The sequence below is a fragment of the Meriones unguiculatus genome (assembly GCF_030254825.1).
Source record: "Meriones unguiculatus strain TT.TT164.6M chromosome 13 unlocalized genomic scaffold, Bangor_MerUng_6.1 Chr13_unordered_Scaffold_40, whole genome shotgun sequence".
In the NCBI taxonomy this organism is placed as follows: Eukaryota; Metazoa; Chordata; class Mammalia; order Rodentia; family Muridae; genus Meriones; species Meriones unguiculatus.
The window spans coordinates 1,985,788-1,994,908 of NW_026843649.1; the positions used below are offsets into that span (position 1 = coordinate 1,985,788).

Here is a 9,121-nt window from a genome sequence, read left to right on the forward strand (position 1 = left end):
GCCATGGCCTCAAACCCCATGAACCTTACACACACACACCAGAAGTGGTTCTTTTTAAGTAACTATCCTTGCTGTTACATTATCTAGAACCTTTTATATATTTCCTATAGAACATAGTACTTCAAGATGAAATGACAAACGGATAATTAGCAGAAACATACAGAATCATGGAACATCAAATTATATATACATATTCATATCACCTCAAGCTATGTAGTGAGATGCAGTCAATTGCTAATTATACCACATTCATCAGCTTTCTCTTCAGTATCAATCATTCATGAAAGTGAAGCCTATAGAAATGAACAAAGATTTTATCATACTAAATACATACATAAGGTTTTCTCTCTAGTATGATTTTTTTTCTTGGCTTTGAAAAAAAAAATGTGACATGCAAAGGCTTTACTGGTAATATTCAGAGAGTTTCACTCCAGTATGAAATCTTTCATGCTTTCAGAGATCACAGCAATATTCAAATGCTTTACCGCATTGAGTACATTCTTAGGGTTTCTCTGAAGTATGACTTCTTTTATGCCTCTGGAGACCACTACAACTTGCAAAGGCTGTATCACATTGATTACATTCATAGGGTTTCTCTCCAGTATGTGTTCATTTGTGCACTTGGAGCCTATTGTATCATGAAAAGGCTTTCCCACACTGATTACATTTGTAGGGTTTCTCTCCACTATGTGTTCTATTATGTACTTTGAGATTACTGGTTTCTGAAAAGGCTTTACCACACTGATTACATTCATAGTGTTTCTCTCCAGTATGTGTTCTTTTATGCCTCTGGAGACTGTTCCAACATGAAAATGCTTTACCACATTGATTATATTCATAGGGTTTCTCTCCAGTATGTGTTCTTTTATGCTCTTGGAGATGTCCGTGTTGTGAAAAGGCTTTACCACACTGATTACATTTGTACGGTTTCTCTCCAGTATGTGTTCTTTTATGCACCTGGAGATTACTGTAATGTGAAAAGGCTTTACCACACTGATTACATCCATAGGGTTTCTCTCCAGTATGTGTTCTATTATGCACATGGAGACTACCAGGGTGTGAAAAGTCTTTACCACACTGATTACATTTGTAGGGTTTCTCTCCAGTATGTGTTATTTTATGCACATGGAGAGTACTAGGGTGTGAAAAGGCTTTACCACACTCATTACATTTGTAAGGGTTCTCTCCAGTATGTGTTCTTTTATGCTTTTCGAGACTACTGGGTTGTGAAAAGGCTTTCCCACACTGATTACATTTGTAGGGTTTCTCTCCAGTATGTGTTCTTTTATGCACATGGAGACCACTGGATTGGGAAAAGGCTTTACCACACTGATTACATCTGTAGGGTTTCTCTCCAGTATGTGTTCGTTTGTGCACCTGGAGAATATTAGTGTTTGAAAAGGCTTTCCCGCACTGACTACATTTGTAGGGTTTCTCTCCAGTATGTGTTCTTTTATGCACCTGGAGATTACTGTGGTGTGAAAAGGCTTTACCACACTCTTTACATTTGTAGGGTTTCTCTCCAGTATGTGTTCTTTTATGCCTTTGGAGACTACTGGGGCATGAAAAGGCATTACTACTTTGGTTACATTCATAAAGTTTCTCTCTAGTATGTGTTCTTTTATGCATTTGGAGACTACCATGTTGTGAAAAGGCTTGACAACAATGATTATAGTCACAGGACTGCTGTCCTGTATGAGTTCTTTCATGCTTTTGGAGATCACTGCAATATACAAAGGCTTTATCACTTTGATTACATTGGTATGGTTTCTCTCCTGTTTGTGTTCTTTTATGCATTTGGAGATTTCCATGTTGGGAAAAGACTTTCTCACCCTCATTACATTCATAGGGTTTCTCTCCATCATGTGTTTTTCTATGTAGGTGGAGTTGACTCTGTTGTGAAAAGCCTTTACCACATTAATTATATTTGTAGAGTTTCTCTCCAGTGTGATTCCTTTTATGCCTCGATAGATTAGTGGGATGTGTGAAGGCTTTACCCCAGTGGTTACATTCATAGGGATTTTCATATATAGGTGTTCTTTCATTCCTGCAAAGATAATAAGTATACATGTAAGCTTTACCATGTACATGACACTGATGAATCTTTTTATCAGTGTAAATTAAGTTTGCAATTTGGTCTCATTGTAAAATGAAGTTACATCTTAAACTTTTATCACGTTGTTTACATTCATAGTTTCCCCCTTGACTATGAGTGTTTTGTATCTTCCAAGATACCTTTGATGGTAAGAAACTTATAGCATCATTTTTCTATATGTGGTTTTTCACATATTTAAAAGGACCTAGGAGGACTCACCTTTAACACAGTGAATGCATTCATAAATTTTCCTATATCCATAACCACACTGAATTTGTAAAGTGAAACAGAATGAACACAACAATTTCCATCGGGCCAGTAATCATAGGAATTTTTTTGTAGTGTGATTTCATTGGTTATATTTCCAATGAGGTTGGAAAACTAATTATATTAGTTGAATTTATTAATAGTCTCATGCTTTGACTAAACTTTCTGAATGTGATACAGGTTTATGATTCATTTGTTATTAATAATGAATGAATGAACACATGAACAAATATTAATTTATAGTGTTGTCACTATCATGCGTTCTATTGTACATAAGTATAATGAGGTTTACAATGCAATAGGCTGTGATGATGTTCATCTGGAAAAAGCCTGCTCAGGAAAACTGAACTTTTGTGAATCCTTCTGAAAAGAACCTTTACACAGATGTAATGATGGAGACCTACAATATAATAACTTCTTTTGGGGAGACAATGAACACTCTTTAACATTTTAACTAATACTTCAGTACTGAATAATGATCAATAAATTAAATATAAACTGGCACCACATTCAGAAAGTCTGCACAAAATAAGGACTACTACATATCTTCTACTTGTTCTGGGAAAGAGAGGTATGTTTCCATTTTCCATGTCCGTATGCCCACGTGAGTTGTATCACACTTGACAAAAATAGTTATTTAAAAAAGAACAATGGGGGATCCAAGATGGTGGCAACCAGCGTACATCATATCTGAGAGGCCAAGGATCTGAAACTCTGAAATTGGTAAGTGGAGGGGCAGCTGAAGCCAGAACATCTACATTGTGGCTTCCTTGGCAAGAGGGGACAACACATGAGCTGAGACCATTTAGTTCAATGTCATCCAAGGACTCCTCTGGGGACTGAGAGTGGGAACAATCGATCCCTCTGCACTTTCCCTTCTCAGGTCTCCCTTCTCCTTAGCCGAGGCAGCCCACAGTGCCCCGCAGCTCCTAGCAGAGCACTCCCTGCTTCCTGACTAAGTCAGCAGGGGCAGGCCTCCTAAGTCCTCAGCGGCAGTTGCTGGCTATACCAGCCTTCCATGTCCCAGGTCTACAAGCAACTGTATTGGCCTTTCAGAGCCTCCCAGCAAGTGACTGTACCAGGTTCCCAGATCCTAAGTGGAGGGAAGCTGGCTGTACAGTCCACCCAGGACTGCAGACTGGTGTAGGGTCTCCACAAGGCTTCCCATCAGACATCTGTACCTGCCTCCCACTTCTGCAGCTGTGGCTGGACTCCCAGTGGACTGTTTTACCAGCTTCCAAGTTTTGCAGCTGCAGCACCACTGAGCTGATAGATCTCCTACACCCACATTTGCCCGAGCAGGGACACATCTGAGAGTAGAAAACAGGGGGAAACCCTGTGTTCTCTCATTAGATCAAAGAGAGAATGGGTATGCCTTCAAATGAGTGCCTGCAGAGCCCCACATCCAGGGTCTCTCTACTCTAGCAGCCAGACATCCGATCCCTCCCACCCACACACCCACTGTGAACAACATTGGTATTCTTGGGACAGTGTTCTCAACATGGAAGGACAAAATCTATATAAAGAACTAAGGAAGTTAAACAGCAAAAAATCAAGTAATCCACTTAAAAATGGAGTACAGAACTAAACAGAGAATTCTGAATAGAGGAATATTGAATGGCAGAGAAATACTTAAAAAAGTTAATCCTCCCTAGCCTTTAAGGAAATGCATATTAAAAAGACCCTAAAATTTCACCTTACACGTATCAGAGTGGCTAAGATCAAAAACTCAAGAGACAACACATGCTGGAGAGGTTGTGGAGAAAGGGGAACCCGCCTCTACTGCTGGTGGGAATGTAAACTTGTACAACCACTCTGGAGAGCAATCTGGCACTTTCTCAGACAACTAGGAATAGCGCTTCCTCAAAATCCAGATACACCACTCCTAGGCACATATTCAAAACAGGCTCAAGTACACAATAAGGACATTTGCTAAACAATGTTGGTACCAGCCTTATTTGTAATAGCCAGAAGCTGGAAACAGCCCAGATGCCCCTCAGTGGAGGAAGGGAAGCACAAATTGTGGTATACCTACACAATGGAATATTAATCAGCAATAAGAAACAGGAAAATCATGATATATTCAGGTAAATGGTAGGAAGAAAAGACATTAAGAGCAGAAAGGGAAAAAGGCCAAGTAACAAATAAAAGGAAACCTATCAGAATCACACCAAACTTCTCAACAGAAACTAAGAGAGCCAGTATGGCCTGGACAGATGTCACACATAATTTAAGGGATCACAAATACCAGCCTCCACTACTATACCCAATGAGGCTTTTGATCAACATAGATGGAGAAAAGAAAATATTCCATGACAAACTAAACTTAAACAATAGCTACACAGCAACCCAGCCTTGCAGGAGATGCTAGAAGGAAAACACCAATCCAATGAAAAGAACTACACACAAGAAAACATATGATATAGATAACTGCACAACAAAAAAATTAAAAGAAAACATGCAAAACAGCACAGTAACACCCCCAGCTCCACAAGAAGAGAAACTAACATTCATTGGTCACTATTGTTTATCAACATCAATGGAATCAGCTCTCCAAAAAACAATTCAAAGAATCAAAGAAACCAAGATCTGGATATATGAGAAAATCAACAAAAGAGGTAAACCCTTAGCTAACTAACTAAAAGGCAGAGAGAAACTATACAAATTAGCAAAATCATAAATGAAAGGGAGGACATAACAAGAGACACTGAGGACATCCAAACAATCATTAGGTCTTACTACAAAAGTATATACACCACAAAATTTGAAAATCTAAATAAAATGGACACTTTTCTTGTAGATTCCATTTACCAAAATTAAGTCAAGATAAGGTAATAGATTGAATAGTCCTATATCCCCCAAGGAAATAGAAGCAGTCATCAAAAGTCTCCCTTCCAAAAAATGCCAAGGACCAGATGGTTTCAGCAAAGAATTCTACCAGACCTTCAAAGAAGAGTTCACTCCATTTCTCTTCAAACTATTCCACAAAATAGAAACAGAAAGAACATTACCAAACTCATTCTATGAAGCCACAGTCACCTTGATCCCTAAATCACTCAAAGATGCAACCAAAAAAAGGGAATTTCAGCCCTATCTCTCATGAACATTGATGCAAAAATAATCAAAAATTTCAAGCCAAATCCAAGAACACATAAAATATATCATACACCAAGACCTAATAGGCTTTATCCCAGGCATGGAGGGTGGTTCAATATATGGAAATGAATCAATGAAATTCACATATAAACGAACTGGATGAGAAAAAACACCTCATCATCTCCTTAGATGCTAAAAAGCATTTGACAAAAATCCAACACCCATTCAAATTTAAACTCTTGGAGAGATCAGGAATACAGGCACATACCTAAACACAGTGAAGACAATATACAGCAGGACTATAGCCAACATCAAAATAAAAGCAGAGAAACTCCAATCAATCCTACTGAAAACAGGAACAAGGCAAGGTTACCCACTCCATACCTGTTCAACACAGTACTTGAAGTCCTAGCCAGAGCAATACGAAAACTAAAGGAGAGAAGAGGATACAAATAAGAAGGGAAGAAGGTAAAGTATCACTAATCACAGATGATATGATAGTACACATGAGTGTCCCCAAAAATTCAACCAGAGAACTCCTTCAGCAAAGTGGCTGGATACAAAATTTAGTTAAAATAATCAGAAGCCCTCCTGTGAACCAAAGACAAGGGACTGAGAAAGAAATTAGGGAAACAACACCCTTTACTAATGACATGAAGTACCTTGGTGTGACTTTAACCATGCAAGTGAAAGACCTCTTTGAAAAAAAAAAAAAAAAAAAAAAAAACAACTACAATTTCCTGAAGAAATAAATTGAAGAGGATATCAGAAGATGGAAAGATCTTCTGTTCTCATGGATGCATAGGATTAACATACTGAAAATGGACATCCTGCTAAAAGCAATCTACAGATTCAAAGCATTTCCCTTCAAAATAGCAACATCAATCTTTGCAGACCTGAAAAGAACAATTCTCAACTACATATGGAAAAAAACCCCTCAAAATTGCCCAAACGATCCTGTACAACAACAGTTCATCTGTATCTCCATCCTTGATCTCACGCTATACTACACAGCCATAGCAATAAAAACTACATGGTATTGGCATAAGAACAGAATACTGGATCAATGGAACCAAAGAGAAGACTCAGAAAAAAACCCACACACCTACGATCACTTGATTTTTGACAAAGAATCTAAAACCATACAAAGTAAAAAAGACCAGCACCTTTAACAAATAGTGCTGGTCTAACTGGATATCTACCTGCAGGAAAATGCAAATAGATCCATACTACTCACTCTGCACAAAAAGAAAGTCCAAGTACATCAAAGATATCAACATAAAACCAGACACACTAAATCAGTTTGAAGAAAAAGTAGTGGCAGAAAAGGTGACACAATCAGAAAAAATATTTGGCAGAATATGATACATGCGTCTCTCACGAGACAGTAACAGAAATGTGCTTCTTAAGGGGTACTACATGGAGAGAAGAGGGAGTTTTACTGGGACAGTAATAGAAAGACCGGTTGGAAAGAGAGAACTGAGGTCAAGATCAAATGAGCCAGAGAATAAAAAAGAGCCTAAAGATTGGAAAAGATGAATGGAGTTAGCTGGAGACTATAAAAAGCAATAAGGTGAGAGTAGAAAAGCCAGATTTTTTTTTTCTTCAATTCTGAATTTTTTTTTTATTTTTTTTTTTTTATTTTTTTATTAGTTACATTTTATTAACTCTGTATCCCAGCCATGTCCCAATCCCTCATTCCGTCCCAGTCCCTCCCTCCCTCCCTCATCTCCACTGTGCCCCTTTCCAAGTCCACTGATAGGGGGGACCTCCTCCCCATTCATCTGATCCTGTTTTATCAGGTATCTTCAGGACTGGCTGCAAAGCCCTCCTCTGTGGCCTAACAGGACTGCTCCTCCCTTCAGGGGTGGGGAGGCCAAAGAGCCAGTCATTGAGTTCCTGTTAGAAATAGTCCTTGTTCCCCTCACTTTGGGAAACCAATTGGTTACTGAGCTACCACAGGCTACATCTGAGTGGAGGTTCTAGGTTATATCCATACATGGTCCTTGGTTGAATGTCAGTCTCAGAAAAGACCCTGTGCCCAGATATATTTGGTCCTTGTGGAGCTCCTATCCTTTCCCCATCAGACTAACTCCCCTTCTTTCTTATGATTCCCTGTACTCTGCCAAAGGTTTGGTCATGAGTCTTTGCTTTGAAAACACTGCTAGTTAGAGTCTTTCAGATGCGCTCAGTAGACTCCTGTCATATGTTCAATGCACATCCCATCTGTCTTTCTAAACGAGGATTGATCATCTTACCCCATGTCTGCTCAATTGATTATCTTTTTTAGGTGTATAGATTTCATTATGTTTATCATATCTTATAGGTCTATATAAGTGAGTATATCCCATGTTTGTCTTTCTCCTTCTGGGATATTTCACTCAGAATGATCTTTTCTAGATCTCACCATTTGCCTGCAAATTTCATGATTTCCTCCTTTTTGATTGCTGAGTCGTATTCCATTGTATAAAAATACCACAATTTCTGTACCCATTCCACCATTGATGGACATCTGGGTTGTTTCCAGGTTCTGGCTATTACAAATAGAGCTGCTATAAACATGGTTGAGCAAGTGTCCTTTTTGTGTACTTGAACAAACTTTGGGTATATACCTAGCAGTGGTATAGCTGGGTCTGGAGGAAGCACTATTCCTATTTGTCTTAGAAAGCACCAGATAGCTTTCCAGAGTGGTTGTACCAGTTTACATTCCCACCAGCAGTGGAGGAGGGTTCCCCTTTCTCCACAACCTCTCCAGCAAGTGTTGTCACACGAGTTTTTCATCTTGGCCATTCTGATGGGTGTAAGGTGATATCTCAGGGTCGTTTTGATTTGCATTTCCCTGATGGCTAATGAGGATGAGCATTTCTTTAAGTGTTTTTCTGCCATTCGATATTCCTCTGTCAAGAATTCTCTGTTTAGCTCTGTTCCCCATTTTTTAAGTGGGTTACTTGGTTTGCCGCTTTTCAGCTTTTTTAGTTCTTTGTATATACTGGATATTAGTCCTCTGTCAGATAAAGGGTTAGTGAAGATTCTTTCCCAATCTGTAGGCAGTCGTTTTGTTTTGATGACGGTGTCCTTTGCTTTACAGAAACTTTTCAGTTTCATGAGGTCCCATTTATTGATTGTTGCTCTTAGAGCCTGTGCTGTTGGTGTTCTGTTCAGGAAGTTGTCTCCTGTGCCAATGAGTTCTAGGCTGTTCCCCACTTTTTTTTCCAATCGATTTAGGGTATCTGGTTTTATGTTGAGGTCCTTGATCCACTTTGACTTTAGTTTTTTGCAGGGTGATAAATATGGATCTATTTTCATTTTTCTGCATGTAGACATCCAGTTGGTCCAGCACCATTTGTTGAAGATGCTGTCTTTTTTCCATTGAATGGATTTGGCTTCTTTGTCATATATCGAATATTCATAGGTGTGTGGATTTATTTCTGGGTCTTCTATGTGGTTCCATTGATCCTCCTTTCTGTTTCTATGCCAATACCATGCAGTTTTTATTACTGTTGCCCTGTAGTACAGCTTGAGATCAGGTATGGAGATACCTCCAGATCATCTGTTGTTTTAAAGGATCGTTTTGGAGATTCTGGGTTTTTTGTTTCTCCATATGAAGCTGAGAATCTTTTTTTCAAGGTCTGTAAAGAATTGAGTTGGTATTTTGATGGGAAT

General features: G+C 38.8%; 1 pseudogene; it reads right to left on the reverse strand.

Moving 5' to 3' along the window:
- Positions 1 to 402: 402 nt before the first annotated feature.
- Positions 403 to 2,356, reverse strand: LOC132651118 (zinc finger protein 433-like; annotated as a pseudogene).
- Positions 2,357 to 9,121: the final 6,765 nt, after the last annotated feature.